Consider the following 24,948-nt stretch of genomic DNA (forward strand, 5'->3'; position numbering starts at 1 on the left):
TACGTCAAAGGCTAAGATTTATCAAGACTCCTGTTGCAGAATACCATCTGTCTTCATGGAGGGTATTCCATGAGAATTTGAAAAGATGTGTACTCGATAGTTGTTAGATATTGTCCTGTAAACATCAATAATGAGGTCAAATTGAGAGTGAACTTTTACAGACTTTTGTATTTGTTTATTTCTTTACTTGGGGTTATGATTTTTTCCTTCATACACACAGAGTTTCCGTTATTAGGTATATATGTTGTAAGATTGCTATGTCTTCCTGATACTTTTATCCCTAGATCTTTACAGGACATTTCTTTTCACCTCTGGCAATATTCCTCTTTAAATTTATTTTGTCTACGCAGACACAGATGCACCATCTCTTTGGTGCCCATAATTTGCATGATCTATCTTTCCTCATACTTTCATTTCCAACACAGCCAGTTGCTTGGGCTCTCTCTTGTCAGCGAGAAGGTCCACGGAACAGGGCAGAGGAGAGTGTGGCTGCAGAGTCACTAATCAAGACCTCCGGAGACCAATCAGGAAGCAGGTCTGATTTTACTGTGTCATTGCCATGTTCATACACTCGGGCAGTAGCTCGGCAGAACTGTGGAGCAAGCGCAAGGACTGTAACACATGGCCTCACACCCAGGGCTGTGTCTACTGGGGGTAAGCCGTCTGCCGCTTGCACACCTAGCACAAGGGAGTAGCCACTCAGATGCCCCTAACGTGTGCCAGTATGCAGTACTCCATGTACTGTGGGGACAGCCAGGATTGTATATTGAAGATAAACCTCTTTTGTTTCAAATAGCAAGTAATTCAACCTGACGATATTTCACTCATCTTTAGTTTTTAGTCCATTTATACTTAATGTAATTATTGAGATGGTTGGCTGTGGATTCACTGTCCTGTCTAATAGTTATCCTTTGCTACACATCAGAGTTCTACAACTCTAGCTGTTCAGACCACAGCCATTTATCAGCTCACAGTCCTTGTGGGTCAGGACACCAGGCGTAGCTTTGCTGCTTCAGTGGCTCTCATGAGGCTGCAATCAAGGGGTGGCCCAGGGCTGAGGTCTCATGTGAAAGCTCGGGTGGGAAGGATTCACTCCCAAAGTCACGAGGCTGCTGTCAGGATTCAGTTCACTGCAGGCCGCTGGAAGGAGAGGCTGTTTCTTGCCGGCTTTTGGCTACAGACTGCTTTCCACTTCCAGGACAGCTCACAGCAAAGTCCAAAAAGGAGAGAGCCTGCCAAGGGGAAGGAAGCTGCCGCCTTATGTCACATAGTCTTGGAAGGGACATCCCGTCATCTTTGCTGCATTCTGTTGGCTAGAAGCTCGTCCCAGGTCCTGTCCACGCTCGAGAGAGTGTCTCACATGGTGAATACAGAAGGCGGGGCCCGGGGGGGTTCACCTCACATCTGTCTGCCATACCTGTCACTTGTTTTTGGATTGTCCCTTGTCCCTTTCTTCCTCTTTTCCTGCCTTCTTGGCTTTTTACAGAAACAGACAATGTGAAGGCCTCAGTTGCCTTTTACCGGGATGTCTTTGTGATTTTATAAGCGGTTGCTCTCTGAATCCTTCTCTTAGTCACAGTATACTTAGACTTAATATTGAAACACCATGAAAGGTAAGAGTATCACAACAGGAAATTTCTATTCTCACTTTGTGCCCCTGTTACCATAAATTCTTACAAATACATACATATAAAATGGATATCACCTCTGCAATACACAGGGCTGGTATTTTTACTTTGAACACTGGTTGGTTTTCAAAAATTTGTTTTCCCAAAGCTGATTTGAGGGAGCAGGTGGGGAACAGCCTTCCTCTGGTTGGTGGGGCCTGTCTAGCTGTCATCGCCATGGCATTCTGGTCTTTGCAGTGCTGATGGTTTAGGGCATCTTCCTGGATGAGGGAGACGGGTTACTGGACCTCCAGGTGAGGTGGGAGGAGAAGGTCGGGACATGGACTCAGGTACTCAGTCACCTCTGCTGTCCAGGTGGTGTAGCAGCCAGCGTCCAAGATGGTTCTCGCCTCTTCATTGTCCCACCCTGTGTAGTGTCCCCCATGCTGAATATGACCGACATGTGTGACCAATAAGATTGTGGTATGTGACTTGTGTGGTAGGTGGTATGATGGTAGGTGGCTTCCAAAGATGTCACAAAAGACACTAAGTTTTGTTTTTTTTTCTCTTCTCTCCTCAAACTGGGAGAAGCCAGCTGCCATACCTTAACTAACCGCCTCATGGAGAGACCCACGTGGTGAGGAACTGAGGCCTGCAGCTGACAACCTGCCCCATGTGAGGGCACCATCTTGGAGGCCAGTCCTCCAGCCCCATCCAGCCTTGGGTAACTGCAGCCCCATTGACCTGGTCCCTGCCACCCCGTGAAAGACCCCTGAGCCAGGACCACCCAGCTAAGCCGTCTACACATTCCTGGCCTTCAGAAACTCTGTGAGATGGTAAATGTTTGTCAGCTACTTAGATTAGGGGTGATTTTTGAAAAAATACAACCATATTTACACATAGTCAAGAAAAAAACAAAAGATCATACTTTACCAAGTTTCTAATTAATGTTATCAGTTTTCTTTGTCATGTCTTCTCAAAAGCCTTAACATGCTCTGTCATATCTCCTGTGACTATTCAGGAGAGTGACATTATTGAGCTGTTCCAAAATTTATTTGACCGCTCGTGTCTCTCTATCACCCCTCTACACTTTGCTTCTTGCAGAACATTTCTGGAGACTGGTTTGTAGGAAAGGTACCCAGGGTGATGCTGCCCGGTGGTGGGGAGGAAGAGGGACGCTGGGGCATCTCTGTGGACCTCAGTTTCCCCCTGTGCATAGAAAAGGACTCTATTCTGCCCTGTGGTTTTAACTCTGAGGCAGAGTGTGCTATGTGTCCCCCCCCCCCCCCCCATCCTGGTCACTCTTCAGCCAGCTAGATGCAGTTGGGAGAGAAATCCAAGCCAGATTAATCAAGGCACACAGAAGTCACAGATATGCTAATGCTTTCTGTTAATGACGGATGAGAGCGAGTAATTGGAGATGGCAGGAGGGGTGCAAAGTTGTGAAGAAATTTCGGTTCTTAGAGAAAATATTGCCTTCAAAGAGCCCAAGAATGATTAATGGAGGCTCCGGAATTACAAAGAGCGGCCAGTAGAAGCTGTTTGGAACGGAAATTGCTCAGGGGGAGTAACCTTGAGGAGGCTGTGGGGCAGACTGGGAGGTTCTGCGGACAGAACTCTGGGGAGGGGTGGGACGGGGGCTTGCGTGCTCAGGGCAGACGGGTGACCTGGACAGGGGCTGTGGTGGCCCAGCAGGGGATCCCAGGGAGGTCTGGCTTGGTGTGTGACCAGGGCAGAAGCCGGGGGGCTGCTGTGGTCCCCGTCTCCCGCTGTGGGCAGAGGCTGGGGGCTCTACTCTGCGGAATGCGGCCTGGTAAAGAGAGACCCAGCAGATGGCCGCAGCTCGAAAGGGCACCGTTTTCAGACCTTGACCGGCTGGTCCGTCGGGTGTTGTTAAAGGGAAGCACTCGGTTTGAAAAGAAAATGGCAGAGAAGCTCTGTTGCCTTGAAGCAGGGAAAACGCCAGAACGTTCTGCTGTGTCCCTTGCCCTAACAGGGAGGCCGGCGCCAGGCACATCTCTGGGATGTGCTTGGTCTCTTGCAGGGAACCTGAACGAGGGTCTCGGAGCCAAATGCCGGGGGCACTGGCCTTGCCTCTTCCTGCGGGGACCAACATGGTTGAGATTCCAGGCACTGCGGCCCCCCATTTATAATCCTGTCAGTGACAGCCGCCGGTGAAGGATGCGGAGGGTGTCCACCCAGGAGGCTGTGCCCTGAACCAGACGCGGCTGGTCAGCAGAGGCTGCCTCCCCGGCTCCTCCTCTCTCTCAGTGCCCGCCCCTGCGCCCCAGGAGCCCCACCTCCCACCTCGCCCGGTCAATGTCCTTCTCCAGACAGCTCGGCCAGCGGGCGGGCGCCAGGGGCACTTCTGGTCTTCCCAGCTCCTGTGTGATGGATGAGTGGGCTGGGCACCTGCTGCCCCTGCGCCACCTTGTCCCCACCCTCCCTTTCAGAATGCCACAGGAAGTTGCTGGTTCTGGTCACCTGGAGCTGGACTCAGTGGCAGGGTGCCTGGGAGGAGGTGGATTCGGGGGTGCCCCCGCTCTGTGAGGGAGCTTGTTCTGTCCTGCTGTGGACTTGGAGAACCAGGTCCCTGTCCTCCCTGTGCAGAGCAGAGTGTCCCTGAAGAAAGTCCAGCCCTGGCCTTCCATGTGGGCCTTTAAGATGATCTGTCCATATCCAGCTCATACCCAGGCTTCAGAATCTACCTGCAGTCTTTGGCTCACAGTAAATCCAACCCGATGGCTTGAGCACCCAACACAGCGTTCTGCTTCCTCCTCCTGCCTCTGCTTGCTCCTGGCCGGGTGGCCCTACAGGCCCTGAGACGGACCCTGGGGCTCTGCAGAAACCAGTGCTGTAGGAAGGGAGAGGGGAAGTCAGTCTCTCACGGGGGCAGAGTCTCAGTTTTACAAAATAGAGAGTCCAGGACGTGGATGTGGCTGTACCACACGCATGTGGCCGTGCCACGGGAACAGCACTGAGCTGCCAGTCCCAGGGCTCAGCAGCCAGGCGTCTGAGGATCTCACTGTCAGCTCCCTCCCCCTTCTCCTGGGAGCAGGTCATGAGATCTAGGAAGGATTTTCCCACCTTCCTCTGCGGCAGGTCCCACACCCTCAGGTGAGAGGCAGCCTCCCTGAGCTGGGAGGAAAGGGGAATCCTTTCTCTGAAGATGGGGGACACACGGGCGGCTGTACACACAGCCTTGCTCCCCCATCCTGGTTTACGTTCAGTGTGATTACGCACTTCTTCATCCAACCCAGCAGAGAGAGAGCCCCTGAGTTGTTCGCTGGGGTCTTTGTTGTCTTATGAAATCTCCCGACACGTGCATGACCCGGCCTAGGTGAGACTGCATGCTTCTCTCTTGTCCGTCTGTCTTGTTATAGAGCCGTGGGACGTGGATTCCAGATGGGTGAGGGAGAGATACTCTCCCTCCCCTGCAAAGGTAAGTTTTGTTGTCTGTCTGTCTGTCTCTCTCACACACAGGCGCGCGCGCGCGCGCACACACACACACACACACACACACACACACAAATGTGTGTGCCCCTAGGGATGCAGTCCCTTTTGTAGCTGAGAACCTGAGAGGGGACCATAGATAGTCACGTTTTGGAGCTGCTCAGTGGCAGGTGAAGACCCAGGGCCCCCCGCCACCTCAGCCCCTCTGGGCAGTGCCTCTCCACCTGAGCCGCTAGGCCAAGGTCAGCCAAGCCGCGTGGTCAGGTGAGGCAGGAAAGGGAGGGGGAGGCAGAGGCCTGCGTGGCCCAGAGGAGGGTGAGGTCCTCCTCCGGAGGGCCACCAGCCCTGCTCATTTTGGGTGGGTTGCTGTATTTTCACCAAATGAGGTTTTTAATTGCTTGATTTACTTATCTCGTCTCAGATCTGCTGATATACTCCGCTGCCTTTTAATTGCTTGAAAAGTTGAGCAGTTTTTCATGTTTTAAGGAGTGCTGAATTGTATAATTAAAACACTAACAGTGTAAATCAACAGTGCAGAAGAAAGACAGCAGAGAATTAAGCAAGTGTGTTGGCATAATAATAAAATCAAACCGGCATGAAGAGGGCCCATTACCAAGGAGGTGCTGAATACTAATGGTCCCAGGCTGGGGGCTTGGGGGCTGCTCACAGGACCCTGGCCTGGTCCCTCCACCCTGCGGGGAAGACGGGAGAAACAGGAGCTGAACAAAGAGACCTCAGGTGGAGGATTTCTGCGTGGCCAGCCCAGGGCAAGGCAGAGCCTCAGTGCAGAAGTGGCTTTTGATGAGCCTGGGCTTCAGGTGGGCTGGGCCCTCCCCACACCTCTGTGGGTGCTGTCCCAGGCTGGCAGATCCCGGGGGTTCTGAGATTTGGGGAGCTCTGAAGACTGCCTTTCCTGACTGTGGAAATGGGGAAAAGAGGAAGACTCTTCTCTAGGATCCCTACCTCCCTTCCATTTGAGGGTCCCTGACTCCCGCTCTCCTGCATAGCCCCTCCCCTGGGTGAGGGGCTGGAGTGGCTGTCATTAGTGACATTGCCCTGAGGCCTGTCCAGCCTTAGCCACCTCCATTGGCACGTCTTAGGCTGCAGCCTACGGTTTGGTATTTATAGAACCCGCCCGGCACCCTCGTGATGGATGGCCCACTGGTTGGGATCAATATGGCCTGTGTGGCATTTACATATTTATATTATTAATAAGCAGTAAGTCACCCGGGCAGCTGTGCTGGGTCTCCAGTGTGTTCCGTGCAGACAGCTCACCTTGTCCTCTGTCCCTTGTGCCAGTCCTGGTGGCCGGTGTTGACGGACTGAGCCGGGATGAGACAGAGCAGAGCGCGGTCTCTAGGGGACAGAGCCTGGAAAGGGCACTGATATCCTGGCTCCTGCTGATACTCCAGCACGGAGGAGGACCCTCCTGTGTGGTCCTCTGCAGACGTGGCCACCAGGTGGGTGGTGTTGTCCTTCACGGCTCCAGATCCCCCTCATCCTCTCCATCCTCGCCACCCTCAGCATCCAGGTCCTTGTCGGCATGTGCCTGGGCGCTGAGCAGGCCTCCCAGCGTCCCCGTGCCCGCTCCACGGGGCGTCCTGCCTCCTGGCCCTCCCCGGGCTCCACAGCCCCTCATGGCTCACATCCCGTCTCCCCATTGGGCTTTGGCCGTCCACCTGCTGGCCTTCCTGGTGTCCCCAGCCTGAGCCTGCACTAACCTGGCACTCACCCGCACACTCACACTCACCCACACCCTCATGCTCACCCCCCCACACACTCACATACACACATTCACATGCATACACACTCATACCCACCCACCCTCTCTCACACGCACACATGCACACACAAGCACACACACTATCACCCCCACTCTCACACACGCACATTCTCACACACACTCTCACACATGCACACTCATTTACACTCATACACATTCATGCACTCATACTCACACATTCACATACATTCTCACACATACTCACATGCACACTCACACTCACCCACACACTCACACTTACACATACTCACACTCTCACACTCACCCACACACTCACACTCTCACACACTCACACCCACACACGCACACTCCTTCACACCTCCCCAGTCCTCCCCGCCCTCCCGTAGCTCTCACCCCCACCCAGAACCCTTTCCAGATGTCTGCGTTGATGCAACATCAACTCCCCTTCAGGCACCGGGTCCCGGCTGCTCTGCTGAGTAGCAGCTCTTGCTCTCGACATCGCACACAACCTGTGTGTTCACTCAACACGTAACAAGAGCTTGCTAGGTGCCCCTGGACCAGCTTCTTGGCACCAGACCAGTCCTAATTGTCAAGAGCTGAGAGTCCCGAGCAGAGGGAATATGTTCACTAAAGGGTCACACGAAGTTCTGTGAACTGGAGATTAGTGCCTGAAAGGAGAGATGCCACTTGAGAGATACCCAGGGGGCTGGGTAGGGGAGGGCTGGCCTGGTCAAGGAGAGCGGGAAAGGCCTCTTGGAAGTGTGTGCTGGGAGGGGGTAGGTGGGAGAGCATCTCAGGAGGTGGGAACAGCGCGTGCGAAGGCCCTCGGGCAGGAGGAGCATGAAGAGTTTGGGAACTGAAAGAAGCCAGGGAGGCTGCAGTACAGAGAGAGAGGGCAGGTGGGATGTGGGAGGGGTGAGACTGCGGGGGTGGGAGGGCAGGGCCTAGACCTTGCAGGCCCTTATTGGCCATAGCGAGACCCTGGCCTATCCTAAGAACGCTAGGAAACCAGCAAAAGGCGATTTGATGTAATTTGTGTTTTCTCGCTCTCACTGCATGGCGGGTAGGTGAGGGGGATGGGCAGGTGGTGGGAGGGCCATTACAGAGGCCTCCGCAGTGGGTCACGGAGGTGACGGAGGAGGGCCCGGTGGGATGGGGAGCAGCGGACCGGGTTGGATGGTATTTAGGAAGCAAAGCCATCAGCACTCGGCGACATTTAGGACGGGGAGAGCAGGGGAGGCCGGTGGTCCGTTCATGATTCACGGCTTGGGCAAGGCTGCTCCCGGGGCTGGGGAGCAGAAGGCCACGCCGGTGGAGGGTGGGGTGGGCGCAGGCTGGCTGTGTGGTGGGGACGGGTCTCGAAGCACTCGGAGGAGGCGGCTGCAGGTAGCAGGTGTTGGCAGAAATGAAGACTGAGCGGCAAGATGACAGCCTGGGGCGGGGGGAGGGGGGCAGAGGAGCCTCGTCCATCGCCCTCCCCGGCCTCTGAGTGGAGGAGCCTCGTCCATCGCCCTCCCCGGCCTCGGGTCGGCTTCGTTCCAGGGCCAGGTGGCCTTGCTGGCCGTCAGTGCTCAGCGCCCGCCCTCCTCTCAGGGCACCAGCAGTGCCTGCCAGGCGCTCGGTGGGCTCTTCAAGGCTCATGTCAGGAAGCCGTCTTGGGGGGCTCAGTGACAGTCATCTAGAGACACTTCGGGTACCCACTACTGCGTGACCAGCCAGGCCAACCAGGCTGTGTCTGCAGACACAATTCCTATGGCTCCTGGCCTGCAGCTGGGGCTGGACCGGTGGGGCAGGAGGTCTCCGCTCCACACGGGGTGGCGCAGGAGGCTGCACCAGGGCTGGACCCAGGAGCCTCACTCAGGGCCTGGCAGATTGGGCCTGCGACACCGCGAGGAGGCACCTCCCTGAGGTGAGAAGCCAGGCGGGACGGCCCTTTCCTGGGGGAGAGGCGTGGACCCTGGCTCTCTGTCCATCTGCTACTCTCATTTGTCCTTCCGGAAGGTCATCCTGGGTGACCCCGTCTCCACATTCCTGGGGACCTGGGAGCAGCTCTTCCAGGCCCGGTTCTGTCCCGCCTGGCCCCTGGCTTCCCCTGGGGAAGGGCGGGTATTCTCCGCCGTGGTGTCCCTGCGGTGGTGTCCCCGCGGTGTTCACCGGGACAGAAGTGGCCCATGCACCTCTGCGCACCTTCCTTTCCCTAGAACAGATGTGGAGCCGACCACGAGTCTGCAGTAGATAGAAGAGGGACGCGGTGACGCGTCTGTGGGGGAAGGAAGGCGCAAACTGGAGCAGAAATAGGCTTTAAGGTGCTGGTCCTCCCGGGAGACGCCGGGACGGGCGGTTCTGAGGCTCCAGTGACAAGCGTGAGTGGCCACCGGGCCAAGCACGCAGCTCAGAGGCCGGAAGGTGACAAGGACCCGCAGTCACAGCGGAGCCCACGGGGCCCAGACCCCGGGGATGCTGCAGATGCCACCTGAGGCACGACTCTGAGTCAGTGGCTCTCCACTGGAGTGACTTTGTCCCCAGAGGGAAGGTTGGTAATATCTGAAGACGTTTGGTTGTCACAGCTGGGGACGGCGTGGGCGGCTGCTGGCATCTGGAGAGGCTGGAGATGCTGCTAAGCATCTCCAGTGCGCCCGGTGGCCCCCAGGAAAGAATGACTGACCCCACGTGTCAACGGTGCCCGGGTCGAGAAACCCTGCCACCCACCACCGTCCCCTACTTCTTTGGGCTGGAGAGATGCCGCTGCCTTAAAAGGAGGTGGCTTTGGTCACCTGTAACTAAGGGCTTCCGGAAAAGCCTCTCACGTCCCATGACCTGAGGCTGACTGAGTCCCCTTCTCGAGGGGTGGGTGGGGGGTGCTTCACTCTCTGACTCCCGGACGCTCAGGCTGGGCGAGCCGGAAGGCGGGGGATTTGGAGGGAAGGGTCTGGGTGCCACGTGCCTGGGCTGGCACATTTCATTTCTCTGCCATGAACCTGAGGGTGCCCTCCCTCACGAGCTCATGGATCGGAGCCTCCTCCACGGAGCCTGCACAGGTCAGGGTCCAGGGAACGCGATCCCCATTTTCCTCTCCCCAGTGGGCGATGTTCAGAGCCTCCCCATGACAGTGAAAGGCCCTTGCAGAGGCCTGCCTTATCGGAGCCCAGCACCCCAGCCCTGCTCTCACATCCTACTTCCCCCTGGCTCTGCCACTCTTTGCTGCTTCTCCCATCGAGAGGCCGGGTCTGGGCGGGCACAGTGGCGCACACCTGTGATCCTAGCCACTCGGGAGGCTGGGGCAGGAGGATCACAGGTGTGAGGCCAGCTGGGCGACTTAGCGAGAGCCTATCTCAAAAACAAAAGAATGAAAGAAGGCAGCACAGTCGTAGAGCACCCCTGGGTTCAATCCCCAGCACCCCCCGCAAAATGTGTGGGGTCCGTGTCTCCTAGCCGTGAGCCTGGGCTCTGTGACCCCTTCACCAGGAGAATGTGGTTCTTACTGTTCTAAGGACGCTGCAGCCATGTTGTGAGGAAGTGAAGAGCCCCAGAAGGGGCCATTGTGGGGTTCCGGCTGATGGCCCCATGAGGTCAAGGGAGGTGGCAGGAACTCCGTCAGGAGGAAACAGTTCTCAGCTGATGCCAGCCCCCAGCTCTCAGGCCCCCGCATCTCGTGGAGCTGGAGGAGCTGTCTGTCTTCAAGTCCCGCCCACATGGCTGAATATAGATGATCATGGATGAATTATGATTAGGGTTAGGAGCTGAACACAGATGATTCCTGTGGTTGTAAGCGCTCAGTTTAAGGTAGTTTGCAAAGAGGCTTTAGGTCCCTGAAACACCTTCCTTCCCCTTAGTCGTTCACTGAGTGTCTTTTAGCACCTGTCGTGAGTCACCACAGCTCTATGTGCTGGGAATAGGACAGTGAGAAACCAGACAGGAATCCTCATGGAGCTTACGTTCTAGGGAGGGAAACAGGAAATCAGAAACACAAAGTGCTATATATAATTTGGAGGTGGTGAAAGTGCTAAGGAGGAAAAAGAAAGGCAGAGAAGGGAGCAGGAAGTGTATAAATAGGGGAGCCAGGGAAGCATAGAATTAGGACCTAAAGGAAATGGGGAAATAGGCTTGTGGATGCCTGGAGGGAGTGCAAAGGCCCTGAGGCAGGGGTGTGTGAGGAGAATCCAGTGTGGCTGGATGGAGTAGGGCCAGGCCGTAGTAGGATGTGAGACCAGGGCTGAGATGCTGGGGTCAGATAGACAGGCTTCTGCAAGGCCTCTTTACTATCGTGGGGAGATTCTGAACAGGACCACTATGGCTGTAGGGGCTCAAAGACGGAAGCAGGAAGACCATGGAGGTGTCCATTGCAAGACTCCAGGGGAGATGTTGAACCAGGTGGCTTAGAGCAGGACAGTGGCAAAGGAGGTGGTAGAAGATGCTCAGAATCCCAATATATTCTGAAGGCAGAGATGCTCAGAGTTGCTAAGTGTCTGACATAGTGTGATGGAAAGAGGGAGACCAAGGTCGTCTCCAAGCGCTTGGCCCGAGCAACCAGAAAGATGGTTCGGGAGTTAGAGAAGTCAGCTGGTGTGTGTGCAGGGAGAGGTTTTGGGTGTCCTGTTTGGGGCACGTGAAGTTTCTGATCCTCTGGTCGCCAGCTTCAAAATGGTCCCACGACCCAGGCACCCGGGGCACTCGTCACGTTCTTGCGAAGTCCTTTCTACACTCCATCAGGAGCAGTCAGCGTGGCCAATGGAACAGGGCAGAAGTGGTGTCAGGCCAGCCCCGAGGTGGGACTGTGCTGGCCTCCTCTGGTCTCATGCTCCGTCTGTCTCTCTTGGTCACTTGCTTTGGGAAAGGCCAGCTGCCGGAGACGAGCAGCCCTTTGAAAAGAAAGAAATGCCCATGTGAGAGGAAACCAAGCTCCCAGCCGTGGCCAGGGGGTGCACCCCTGGGAGTGGACTCTTCACCCCCAGTCCAGCCTTCGGGCGACTGCAGCCTGACGGGCCTCCTGAGTAGAACTTGATCCGTGGTGGATCCTGACCTTGGAAACGTCATGAGTGCCGGTCCTCTAAGCTGCCAAGCGTGGCCTTAGGTAACCAGCGCAGACCCATGCTAGACGCCCGAGTGGACACGGCAGGTCGGCAGGCGGATCCGCACGTCTGGAATCTCGGGGGTGGTCGAGGCTGGGATGTGAATTTGGCAGCTTTAACATACAGATGATGGTGAAGGCCACCAGGGCAGGGACGGCTCTTGGAGGACGCATGTCCAGCCCCCACTGGCTCCGTTGCTGCGTTCCTGATACGCTGGCTTGCCTGGGCCGCGACTGCCCGCCACGAGGCTGTGCTCCGGGCCTGTCCCCCACTGGGTTCTGAGATGACGCCCTGGTCTCTGGCTCTGCTTCTGAACTGGCCACAGCAGCGGGTGCCTAATACCTGCTTTAGGAAAGCGAGAGGCACCCGGGACCCCGAGGGCGAGGCGGACGCTGCAAGCGCCCTGCTCTTTCTCCTCTGCACATGGGGCTCGCTCCAGCTGCTGCCCGCCTGTCAGAGATGGTGGGGCCCTTGGCATCCACCCATGCGGCCCCTCTGCCCTCCTGGGCAACAAGCCCAAGTGCCCGGAGTCAGCCTCCCCCAGGAGGAGCGGCCCCCAGCCCAGGGGTGCCCTTGTGGTGGGGGGGGGCACCTTTGCCCAGCTCGCTTTGCATGGTTTCTTGGAGCTTCCCCAGGGGTTGAGCCTTGGTCCCCTGCTCTGGTAAAGGGCTTGCTCTTGATTTCCACTCTCCGCCCACTCCCGACTGTCCGCCCCTCTCTGGCCACTTCCCTGTCCCCCTCCGGTGTCCTCTGTGCCTCCTGATCATCCAGCTGCCATCCGGCCCGTCTCTCAGGACCTGCTTCTTAGGGAAACAAGCCATGGCCACGGGAGGCAGAATCTGGGTGGATGGGGACGTAAGTGCTCCTGAGCCCCCAACAGCCAAGACACGGCCAGGCACTGGAACTGCACGAGGGCACGGGACGAGCTGGGTGTTGGGGGTGGAAGGAAGCAGGTCCTAGGCCATGCCCATGGCCCGGGCAGGCAACCTGCTGCGGCCATGGCGGGGGACCCACAGAGCTCCTGCACCCGGGGATGGTTCTCCCAGGTGGGACGCCACCTGCTCACAGTGGACGGCTGTGCCTGGACGGTCACCTAGTGCTGAGAGCTCCTGTTCCCCTCACAGCAGCGTTTCCTGGGGCTGAGGAGGGGGAGGATCGTCCTGGGCCCTGTCTGAGCAGGCGGATTTCCCCCGGCCTCCCCCCCGCCCCACTGCTCCGGCCTCCCCTCCACACTGCCCCGGCCTCCCCTCCACACTGCCCCTCCACTGCCCCGTCCCTCCCCCCCAATGCCCTGGCTTTTTCCTCCTACTTTGATGCTGGCCTTTCTTCGCTGCCTGGTCTAGTGGCTGCCTTCTGAGGGGCTGCACCCCACCTGGCCGGAGGGACCCAGGCTCATGTCCCCCTCCCTCCCTCCTTTCCTGATCACCAGGGAGGACAGAGCTCGGGGGGCGGCCCTGGAGTCCCTGGGGGAAGGCAGGAGTCTCCCCCCACAACCAGGTCCATTCAGCAACCCCCCAGCACCTGCTGTGGGAGATTCCACAGGGACGTGACGGTGGGGGGTCGGGGGAAAAGTCCAGGCATTCAGGGGGTCCTCCTCATGGTGCCAGCCTCCCCCACTGCCCTGTGGGAGAACCTCTGGGGGCCAGGAAAAGGAGGCTCTCTTGGTGCAGGTTCCTGGCCGGGGCAGGGCAGGGCAGGGAGAGGAAAAGTCCCCTTCCCCTGGTCCACAGGAGGGTCCTGTTCTGAGGCCTCTTACAGAGTGGGGTCAGCCATGGCCTCCCCGGCCATTCACACTGTTGCAGGAGTGGTTTCCCTGCGCCCTGACGCTCGGAGCAGGCCCTTGTTATGGTCTGAGGCGAGGTGACCTCCAAGGCTCCTGGGTTAGCACAGGGATGCTCAGGGGGGACACGTCAGATCGTAAGAGCGTGATCTCATCGGTGGACTGACAGGCGGTAACGGGACGTCGGTGGGGCCCGGCTGGGGAAGTGGGCCACAGGGGGCATGTGTTTGGGATCTGTATTTTGTCCCTGGTGCCTCACCCCCTCTCTCTGCTTCCTGGTCGCCATGAGCTGGGCAGCTCTCCTCCCCCACGCCCTCTGCCATGTTCTGCCTCAGAGCCACGGACTTGGACTGAGCCTCTGCCACTGTGAGCTTAATATAGACTCTTCCTCCTTGAAGTTGCTCTTGTCGGGTGTTTAAGTCACAGCGATGGGAAGCCGACTAACACAGGCCCCCAGGACCAGGCCCTGTCTGAGCAGGGCCCACGCTGGCCGTCACTCCTGCTGCCATTGTCACAGAATTCTTCATCCCTCTTGAACAAGGGCCTGCGTTTTCAGTTTGCACTGGGACTGCAAATTCTGTGGCTGCTCCCTTTGTCCAGCTCTCCTGGTCACCGAGTGGGAGGACGCCATCCGCTCCCTGCCTGGTCCATTTTCCATCAGGCAAACGGAACCTGAGGGGAGCTCAGTAACTTGCCCGAGGCCCCACAGTGAGTCCACGGCAGAGCTGGGATCTGAACCTAGGACTTCCACCTTCACAGCCTGGGTCCTTCCAATTCTGCTTGCCCAGATGACGTGCCTGAGACGGACATCTGCAGCATGTGGCGTGGACACTGATTGCTTGTCTTTTGGCAGGTGATGAGGACCCTTCATTCCCGGCTTCTATTTCTTTCTTCTTGATTCGGACGCTTTCTCTGATTGTCCTGGCTGGGCCCGGCCCAAAGCCTCCCGCTGGGCTGAATCAAGCACAGGCAGCTGCTCTGACCTCCCGGGGATGGAGTGGCCTGGCCTCTCCCTGGTCTCCTGGTCTCCTTCCCAGCCCTGTGCCCGCCACCTGCTGCTCTCAGCAGAGAGACCCTCACTCCTGGGCCGCAGCTGGGAGGCTTCTGCCCTGACATGACAGATGAGGAAAGAAAATTTGGAAGCAGCTTAATGCTTTTACTGGCTGCCTCTAATTTTATTTTGGAGAGAGGGGGAAGGAAAGGGGCAGGGGAGGACAGGAGACATTTCCCCTGGTGGGGACGAGCCGGGAATCAAGATAAATGGAGGCTCCTTCCCGTTACTGGCTCTGACCACCAAGCCCTGGTCCTCGGGCAGACAGGCTCGGTTCAGAGCCTTGCCTGGGTGCCCTGGGGCAAGACGCAGGAGCAGAGGCTGGTGCAGCTGCTGATTGGACACCCATGGCCCCATGAGGGTCCAGAAGAGGGTTTGCATTCCTGTCCGTCCTGGGTCCTGCTGGCATCCTGGGTCCTTGGATCTGGATTCAGACACATCTGGGCTCCTTCGCTCCTTCATTTCCGGCAGCCCTGCAGGTAAACTGCTGAGCCAGGCTGGAAGGGGGCTGCTGTCACAGAGTGAGTCTGAAGGCTGTCAGTGCAGCTTCCCAGCGGGGTGACCTTGAACAAATTCCCTCACCTCTCATTTTCCTTCTCAGGGACACAGGGAGAGCCACAGCGAGTCTCAGCATAAATGTGAGCATCAGAAGCTTTTTGCAGATTCAGGGCCTTGCCCCAGATCTGGCCCCCTGTGAACTCTGAATACACAGGTCACTGTCACTATTTGGCCAAGGACATGGCTTGAAGAGATGGGGGGTCTGAGGAGCATTGGTGTCCCACGTTGATGTCCTGATTCTAAACGCCACGGCCCCGCCTGGAGGAAACAGAAATCCAAGAGAAGCCCCCTGGAGCCTCACCAGGCATTGACTTCAGCTGCAGGTTGCCAGCTCCAGGGGGGACCCCTGTGCTCCTTCCTCCCTCCTCCCTCGTTATTTAAAGTCGGAGGGGTGTGTAAATCAACCAAAATAATTCACAAGGATCATTAGCGACTCCAAGGCGGCATCTTTTACCGGCAGCATTAAATTAAAAACAGTGCAAAACTGCAGCTTTTTAAACCACGCCGGCTCCGTTTCCTCCCTCCTGCCTGCTGTAATCCAAAGCTGCTGGGATCTAATGAAATGAAATTAGCATCTCCAATCCCCCTCTGGCTACCGGTCACAGGAAAACAGCTCCTTGAGATGGGGAGCAGAAGGAGGATGTCAGAGCCGCGAGCTCCTCCCGCCCGCCCATGCCCTCTTCTGTGTCCCCACCTGTCCACCTTTCCAGGAGGGACCGTGGGGTTAGTGTGCTCCCTGTGGCCAGCCCTGCGGTGGCTTCCCATGACCACCAGACCTCGAGATTGCCCGGATCCACACCCACTTCTTCCCACCCCACCCCAGCTCCTGGGCCCCCTGACAGGTGTGAGGACACCTGGCCCTGGTCCTCGGGACCCTTCACCTGCCCCCCTCTTCTTTCTGGAGGGACAAGAAGTCCTTCGAACCCCCTGAGGCCTTGAGCTGACCTGGAACCCCTTGCAGGTTCCCCACGGGGGCTCTGTGGCCTTGGGGAGGGGATGGTCCCGTGGATGGCGCCTGGAGGTGGCCCTGCGGGTGCCGCCCTCCTCCGCCCCACGGGGCAGCGCATCCCCCCTCGGGGCAAGAAGGAAAACTGCCCAGTGCCTTCCAAGTGCCCTGGGGGTCTGGTGCCTCCTAGAGGTGGCAGGACTCTCTCCACTTCCCAGGTTTTTTCTAAAGTAAGGGCTGGTCATTTACATCTCCTCCTTAGAGACCTTCCCGGGTCCCACACTCAGGATTCTGTCTCCCTGTCACAGCCCGAGGGTGTGTCTGCTCTGGCAGGAGGGGTGGACGGTAGGTCGGGGCTGCCTGTGACCTGAGGCCTGCTTCCTCCAAGCCCCCGGACCTGGCTTTGCTCAAGAAGGGTGTCCCTCTGTCCCTGTGACTAGAAGAAAATGAAATCCTTACCGCTGGGCCTGTGGGGAAGCGGCAGCTGCTGCCTGAGCCGTTTGCCCTGCCCACCCCCCGGCCCCAGGCTGAGCCTGCGCCCTGGCTGTGGTGTGCGGTGTCCTTCCTGCCTGGCCTGTTAAAGCCCCACCACTAATCTGGGGTGCAGCTCAGGGGTAGAGTGCTTGCACGAGGTCCAGGTTCAACCCCCAGTACCGCACCCCTGAAAAACAAAAATAAAAATAAAACCCCCCACCAACCAAAAATCCACTGGGCATCGTCTTGAGGCACTGCCCCCTGCCCAGAGGCAAGCTCACAGAGAGTGACCCTCAGGCAGGGGACAGCGGCTCTCCCATCCCCCAGGGCCGCTCTTTTCCTCCACCGTCATCCTTTTGTGCTCTGGGTTGACATCCTTAGTGGTTTCTGCTTTGTCCACAGCTGCAGGGGACAGGTCAATGCATGTGGCCTCCTGCCCCAACCTCAAGTGCACGTTGACTCCCTGCCTGGGGCAGAGCATCCTGCAGGTGTGGGGGGAGACGTGAACCCCACCGCGGGGAAGGGATTCCGCCCGCGGGAAATGCCCTCTCTGGCCTTTGAAGGACAGTTGTGACGCTCAGTTTGGGACTGAGCCCGGGAAGAGACCTTGGCTGTCTTTCTCCCTTTCCAGTCTGGCTCTCCCTGCCTCCTTGTGCCTGCTTCCTGGGGTCACCTCCGAGACAAACCCCTGTGCCCACGTCCTCGTCTTATGCTCTGGGTCAGGGGAACAGGAAGGAGGCCGGTGTGAACAGCCCATCCGGGACCTGCTGTGGGTCGAGGAGGCCAGGCACTGTCCTCTCCTCCACCCCGAGTGGACACAGTGCACAGACCAGCTGGGCCACCTGCCTGATGCAAGGCCTGTCCAGAAGCACAGGGTCAACAAACTCTGTTGACCTGGGGAGCTGAGTACCAGCTAGGGAGTCACACTGCTCTGGTCAGGAGCAGTTGGCGCCCCCAGGTGGAATGTCCCAAGGCAGAGGACTCTTTGCAGGGGACTCTAAGGAGGGCGGCCTCTGGTGAGAGGCCCCAAGGCAGGGGACCCAAGGTGGGAAATCCCAAGGTGTATCCCAGGCACGTCCCTTCCCAGGTGATAGGCACGGACAGCAGTGTGGGTAGAAATGGGGGGCCACCCTCAAAATCAAAACCAGAAGCTATTCCTGATGGACAGACGGGCCAAGCCACTCAGTAGCTCCCCTCCCTGGAAAAATGTGGTCCAGCCCCCCAACCCTTGTGGGAGATGTCTTCTGGAGTCTGCAGGGGAGGGCACAGGATGACGGTTGAATGGGGTTGGGGGGGCAATCCCTGTCCAGCCCAGGGCCTGAGTGCACATGTCCTTAATCTTGGCCTTGCAGCCCTGGCTCAGCCCCCTCCCTAGACGACTGTCCTCACTCTCCTCCTTCCTCCCTCCTCCCCAAGCCCAGATCCGCCTGGAGGCCTGAGTGGCGACCATATGTTTAAGATGCTTGATTGCCAGAGCTGTGAGCCAGAAGGGCTGTTTGGGAAAGGTACTCAGTCAAAGCAGTGTTTGTATACACAAGGGCCGGTGTCTTTTTATTATGCATAATTATACGCTTCTTAATGTACCAGCTTCGAGAGCCATTTTTCCTTCCTCGGGTGAAGTCACCGCCTGGGCGGGTACGTCTGTCTGCGGTGGCCGGGGGCTGGGAGGGCGGCTCTGCAGTCCTTGACTCCAGCGCTGAGTCCCAGCACCGGGTCGGTCTGATAGATGGACGAGCGTGGGAGCGCTCTCAAAGTGAGGAGCTAATTCTTCCGAGGGGACCCGGGAGCCGGCATGCAGCAGTGCCGACGTGGAGATGTTGCAGATCATAACGCGGAGACCCGTCTCTCTCCCTCCCTCTCTCTCTTTGTCTTTAAGCTGCAGCCTCAAATTCGCTCTCCTACGTTCATGGTGGAAGGAAAATGTGAGCTTTCCCCTGCAACGAGTTGGCACCCAGTGACTCGCCTCTTCTCTCTAAATTTCACAAACTTGACTCACCAATTCTGGTTTGATGATTTCTAAGCTCCCCCGCCCCCCCCCCCAGGTTTTAATTATGGCGATTAGGAGGATCGCGGTAATAAAAGCCTTTTGTATTCTATAGCATAGATGAGGAGGCCTCCAGGGTTGGGTGACCTGGCTTCTCATTCAGACTCTGCCATGTATTAGCTGTGTGACTGTAAGCTTGTTATTTAACCTTTCTGATTTGCCTTTCTGGACAAAATGGGAATGATAGTAGTTCCTAGACCACGTGAAGCCCCTGGAACAGCGCTTGTAAGTGCTTTTTATCAATTATACCTGCTCCTGTGTTGCAATTCTTTTCTTGTTTGTTTTGTTTTATGTGGTGCTGGGGGTTGAACCCAGGGCCTTGAACATGCCAGGCAAGTGCTCTACCACTGAGCCCTGTGGTTACAATTCTAATAGAGCACGGGTTCTATGAGGGCAGGAGAGTGTGGGTTCCCACGTGCGGCTTCCTCCCCGATGCCCCTGGCTCCGCCTGAATGCAGCTGACACCCTCCGTCTGGTTGCTGAAATGAGGGTCGAATGGGTTTGGAATCGGGGTTGGTCTTTCATGGACCAACCATGAATCCAGGCAATTATCGGACCTCCGAGCTTCATCAGCTATAAAGTGCAGAAGTAATAGACTCGCCCCACAGGCCTGGGACAATGAGATTAATTGAGAGACACTGAGATCAAGACATAAAATGTTTAGTGGGTTCTCTCTGTCAGTTCATGTCCGGTTTTATTAGTGGCTTATAGTCCAGTGCAGAGTGGCTTGCTGTTGGAAAGTGTGTGTGTGTGTGTGTGTGTGTGTGTGTGTGTGTGTGTTTCCTACCATCTGCACGGTCCTCAGATCAACCTGGCAGACCTCTGACCAGTCCCCGTGTCACAGGTAGAAGAGCAGGATTTGGAAAGGTCCAGGGATTTCCTGGTGCCTGCAGGGCAGCCCATGCAGAGGTCAGACCGAATGGCTTTGTGTCCCTTTAAGACCTTGTCACTTTCATTTCAGTGCTGGTGTATGCTCCTTTGAGAATGTCCCAGACTTTTAAGTGTTGGAGAGGCTGGGGCTCTGGGCTGTGTGGATCCTCTCTCCCCACCTTCCTTCCTCAAGTCTGCTTCCTCCAGGAAGCCCCCCTGGACCAAGGGGTAAGAGTCCAAGGGCACTTTCAGCACACTCATGAGAAGCCCCTTTTTTTTCTGGGTGCTCTACTCCAGTGATGGAGGGACCTGAGGACATGGAGGAGACACGTTCAGATTACCAGGTCCGCATGACCTGGAGTGAACCTGGGAGAAGCAGGCAGCCTGCCGCGTTGGGCCACTGGGGTCAGGAGGCAGCCAAGGGTCTTTGGTGGGCCCATGTCCTGCACTGATGATTTGGGGGTCTTGTGACCTATATCGACCCTGTCTGAACCTCCAAAATATCTTGAGTGTTTTTTTCTCCCTGAGACATGACAGATCCTTTGATCCCACCAACGAGTACTTTGCAAGGTGTGTGGGGCAGCCGCAGCCCCAGGGCTCCTCTACACAGTGCCAGGGACAAGTCAGGCTCTGGGCTCCCCTGGTCCCCGGCTGGAGGTGGGGGATGCAGCCCGAGGATTGCCGGTGAGGAAGCGTCCTTGGTAATGAGAGAGTTACCAGCTGAAGGGCACCCCTCCCCTCCTTGATGCATTGAGTCCCTGAGCACTTTTCTCACCAGCGTTTGTTCAGGGACGTCGGGGGGGGCCCATCACTTCTCTCTCCTTCCCACCACCAGCTCCCGCCACCCCTGAGATTTAGAGCCAGGAGGGCATCTTCCTCTCGCGTCCATTACTTTAGCGCCTGAGTTACGGAGCCATTACCCCTTGAAGAGTTCTTCAGCTGACCTCGGACAGCAAGACCCGAGGCCCTGCAGAGAGCGCTTCCCTCTCCTCCCGGGAGGCGCCCACCGGACCCATCCATGTAGCTCCTTTATGGGCTGGTGCTGCCCCTCACAGCTCCACACCCTCTCGGAGATTTATTTTCCCAGTCTGTAAAGTAAGATGGTTGAAACAGACACTTTGGAAAGTCCCTCGGGTGTGTGATCTCTTTCCTGCACCCCCAACCCCACCAGAATAGAGCTAAGAGGCTGTGTCACCTCCCCAGGACTGTGTGCCTCCTCTGGCTCACCTTCCCAAACCTTGACCCCTCTCCTCAGCCAGGCCAGCAGCTCACAGGAGAGGATCAGGAGGTGGGGGACTGGCACAGTCACCAGCAGGACATAGGCGGGGAGTCTCCGTGAACAAAGTGCATTAGGAATTGATTCCCCTGCTGTTTACCCTGCACCCTCTCTGGCGCGGGGAGGAAGCCTTTGCATCAGGATTAGTCCTGGAGTGACACTGCAATTTGCCACGTGTTTATTATTATGGGCATCCAACACCCTTCACAACAACTTGAGTCCCTACTGCCTTGCCCTTGCTTTTCTCTCTCTCTCTCTCTCTCTCTCTCTCTCTCTCTCTCTCGAGACAACTAGAGTCTTGGAGGCAGATTGGTTCTTCTCCCGTTGTAGGTTCGGGGGTCTGGGGAGGTCTCAGGAGTGGCCACAGTGGCCTTGGCCAGCAGTCTGGTCTCTGGGGAAAGCTGCCTCTGTCCTCTCTCTGTCCTGGGAGGTGGACGGGGAGCAGCAGCGGGCCTTCTAAGGGCCGGGGAAGGGACACCTGCTCAGGCATTGGTCTCTGAGTAATAAAGCCAGCCAGGGTGGGGGCAGGAAGAACAGGTGACTCTGATAAGGACGAAACAAAATGAATGCGTTTTCAAAGTCCCCCAGGCCCCCGCAGGATTCTGCGGACGGTAATCCTATTTTGTAAATAGATGGAGCTGCTCTTTCTTCTTAATTTCTTTTATTTTTTTGGAACCCTTTGGCGGTGCCAAGCTTGCTGTTCGCTCTCTCTATGTGCAACCAGCAAAGTAGGAAGGAGGCCTGCTCCTTTGACCCAGTGTGAGGATGAAGTCAGTGGGGTCCAAGCACTGGTCCTGGTCCCAGAGGCCTGTTTGGACAGGTCAGTGCCCATCCAGTGGTCAGTTTGTGCAATGCAGAATTAGACTCCACAGGCGACTGGGATGGGGTGAAGCAGGTAGGTAGCTCCTCTGAATCCCTGCTGAGTCCTGGCTTTTCTGTCCAAGAGTCTGCAAAAGTGGTTTTGGGCGGAGGCCACCCATAATCATTGCATCTACAGCAATATATCTTGTACTGGAGCCCTATGACCCCCAGTGTGGGTGGGGGGGGGTGGCCATTACCTGGAATCAGCAGAGCTGCTGGATAATCTCCGCAGGGTGGAGCCTGACCAGATGTGGGTCTCAGACAGCTCTGGTGGCCACTTAGAGGTGGGGTGGGTGGCCAAGATGCAGGAGGAAAGACCCCAATGTCCCCTGCAGGGACGCAGCTCAGAGTGATGGTGGCGCCGTGGCTTGGGCGCTGGTGGGGCCATAGGGCAACCACCAGGGAGGCGAGGCAGGGAGGAGCCAGTCTGATGAGTGGAACTCTGGATGTTTTGAGTTTGAGGTCCTTGGAACTGAGCTGAATGGTCCAGGCCAAGCCTGTCCTTCTGAGCACACAATCGTGGTGATTTGGGTGACATATTTATTAAGGTCCGTTGAACAGCAGGTTTGAAGTGGTGAACTTGAACTTTAGCTCGATGAGGTTGGTTTTCTGAAAAGGGAGTCAGGCAGCGCAGCAGCAGAGGCGTCCCCTGACCCCTGCCAAGCAGTGCCAGGGACCAGGTGGGGCAGGAGTGTGGTCACCTGGGGGCAGGTGGGCTGGGTCTCTTGGTCTGATTCTTAGGGTGTTCCTAGACCTTTGCAGCCTCCTGTCCTTCATAGATGGAGCTTGGGAAAGCAAGGTCCAAAAGTCACTGATGGTTAGGGACATCAGCTGGCTGGAGTGTGGGGACCATCAGGACTAATGGTGAGGCACAGTGAACTGTTATAGTTGGATGTTAAGTGTCTCCCTCAGGCCATGTGTGATAGGCATGGTCGCCAGGGTGGTGATTTTGGAGGTGGTGGGTCTTTAAAAGGTGGGGCCTGGCGGGAGGTCTTTAGGTTGTTGGGGACAGCCGGCCTGTCTGGTCTGTGAGCTTTCCTCCTGGCCTGCCCCTGTGAGGGGAGGGAGCCTAATTCCCTGAAGGTCATTTCTTTGAAATCCGATTCACCCCCGGGCCAGAATTTGAAATGGTCCGTTGGCTGGATTTACTCGCTGCCTTGACTCTTCAGTTTTGTTGACGGCTTTCGCTTTGTCTTCATGACGGCATTTTAAGAAATTGACCTACAGCCCAGGAGAGGTTCCTGAGGTTGTGGGGCCCAGGGGCTCTCTCAGGCCATTTCACCGAATCCAGTTTATGGGTAAACGGGGCAATGGGACGGCAAGACCTCCCGGGGACCTGGAGCCACCAGACTGTCAGGCCTCGTGATAGCGCAGGAAGAGGGACACAGAGGGGACGTGGGGCTGGGGTGAGGACGAGGAGCTGGGGTGGGGACGTTCCAGGTGCTGGCTCTGGGAGCCAGGAGTCCTACCACGCCGTGTTCAGGAAGTTTCTGTCCCCACAGGCAAATAGGTCCACACATCTACGCAGCTCAACAAGACACTGCTGGGGCTGGGTGCCACCAGGACAGGGGCTCCACCTCCCCTGCCTGGCACCCAGCAGGTGCTTCAGGGTGTTGGAGAAGGGGTGCAAAGCAGGGGCCCGGGCCTCCCATGGCAGAGGGGGGTCTGTGCCTGGACCTAGGAGCCTGTTGCAGCCATTTGGATGTCACAGGGAGGGAGGTGGCCGGCACTGGCCTGGGATTCCTGCCCAGCGATGCAGCCTCAGGGGCTGGGCCAGCCCTTCCAGGGCCTCGCCCTGCCTCAGCGTGCTTTCCTCCTCTCCATCTTCCTTCTCCCTCCACAGTGGCCCCCAAAGAAAAGAAGGGGCAGCCCCCTGGGAAGCAGGAGCCTCCAGAGCAGAGAGGGAGTGGCACGGATGTGAGCCGGGGAGAGGGGGCACACTCTCAGCTTACTGTGCCTTATTGGTGCCCTCCCTGCGCCAGGCACCCCAGTAAGCATTGTGCAAAGGAAGTATTGCTAGAATGAAGCCCAGAGTGGGGATGTGACTTGCCCAAAGCCACACAGCTAAGTAGGGGAGTTGGGTTTGAGCATGTTCGTCTAACCCCAAGTTCCTGCTCCACACTTGCTATTTTATTCTCTGGCTCAGAGACAAGGTGTTTCTCTTGACCTTCTGCACAATGGGACCCGGGATAGGAGAAGGGGAGATGTTAGATGATGTTAAAACTCATTAGGGAAATACATAGCCATGTCCGCTCTCTCCCTAAATGAACTGTCCCCTGATGACAGGTGCCACTGGGTTGCTTGGGGGTGGAAGCAGCTCCTGCTAACTGCTAGGTACACCTCTTGTCTGCCCCCCCCCCTTCTTCCCTCCCTGAGCCTGGCCCTCTTAGGGTTCAGCCTTATTCTTCTGAACATAAAACTGGCCGCCTCCTCTCCCGGGCCTCCCCGGCTCTCCAAGGTTAGTTGATTGGGAGCTGCCAGGCCACGTGGGTTCCAGGGCAACGTGCCCACGTTCTTCAGCAAGGCTTCTTTGCCTCCCGGGCAGGGGACAGGACAGATAGCCACAGTCACCATGGAGGCTCCCGGTCCTCCCTGATAATCCCAAGACCCCCCTCACCCTGCCTTGTGGCCTGGGCACACCCAGGGTGCTTCGGGAAAGTGTCAAGAGTGTGCCCCACCCCACACAGGTCCCCACCCCCTGGGACATCAGGAGATGGCTTACCCCTTAGGAAGCTGGCACCTCGGAGCCTGGTGCCCTCCCTCCCCACCAGTCTCCTTGCAACTGGAAATCATTTCCGGTGGGAGCGGCCGCCGGGCTGTGGAGTCGTTGCCTCGTGACGGGGACAAAGGGGAATGTAGGACATGGGCGCTCCTGGCTGCTGCTCTTCAATTGAGAACCGCACCAGCCAGAAAACTCTCGCTAATGGCCTTCTCCCAACCTCCTTCTAGATAATGATAAATAATGTGTATTTTTAGTTTGGAATTGAATTTCATCTCTCCATTGCTGTGTGTTTCAGGTGTTTTTCCCCCCCCCCGCCCCCTTGGGGTCTGAAAACTAGACATTTGTGCTCTTACCGTGCGCATTTATTCTCTGCCAGAAATTGACATATGGACTCATTAATTCCTACCCACTTGTTCTCACCCCCAAAACACTCCCCTGGCTGGTCCAGGAAGGGAGCTATAACCAAGAAGGCTTTTCTGAAGGCATCCTTCAG

This window comes from Callospermophilus lateralis, chromosome 11, assembly GCF_048772815.1.
Source record: "Callospermophilus lateralis isolate mCalLat2 chromosome 11, mCalLat2.hap1, whole genome shotgun sequence".
In the NCBI taxonomy this organism is placed as follows: domain Eukaryota; kingdom Metazoa; phylum Chordata; class Mammalia; order Rodentia; family Sciuridae; genus Callospermophilus; species Callospermophilus lateralis.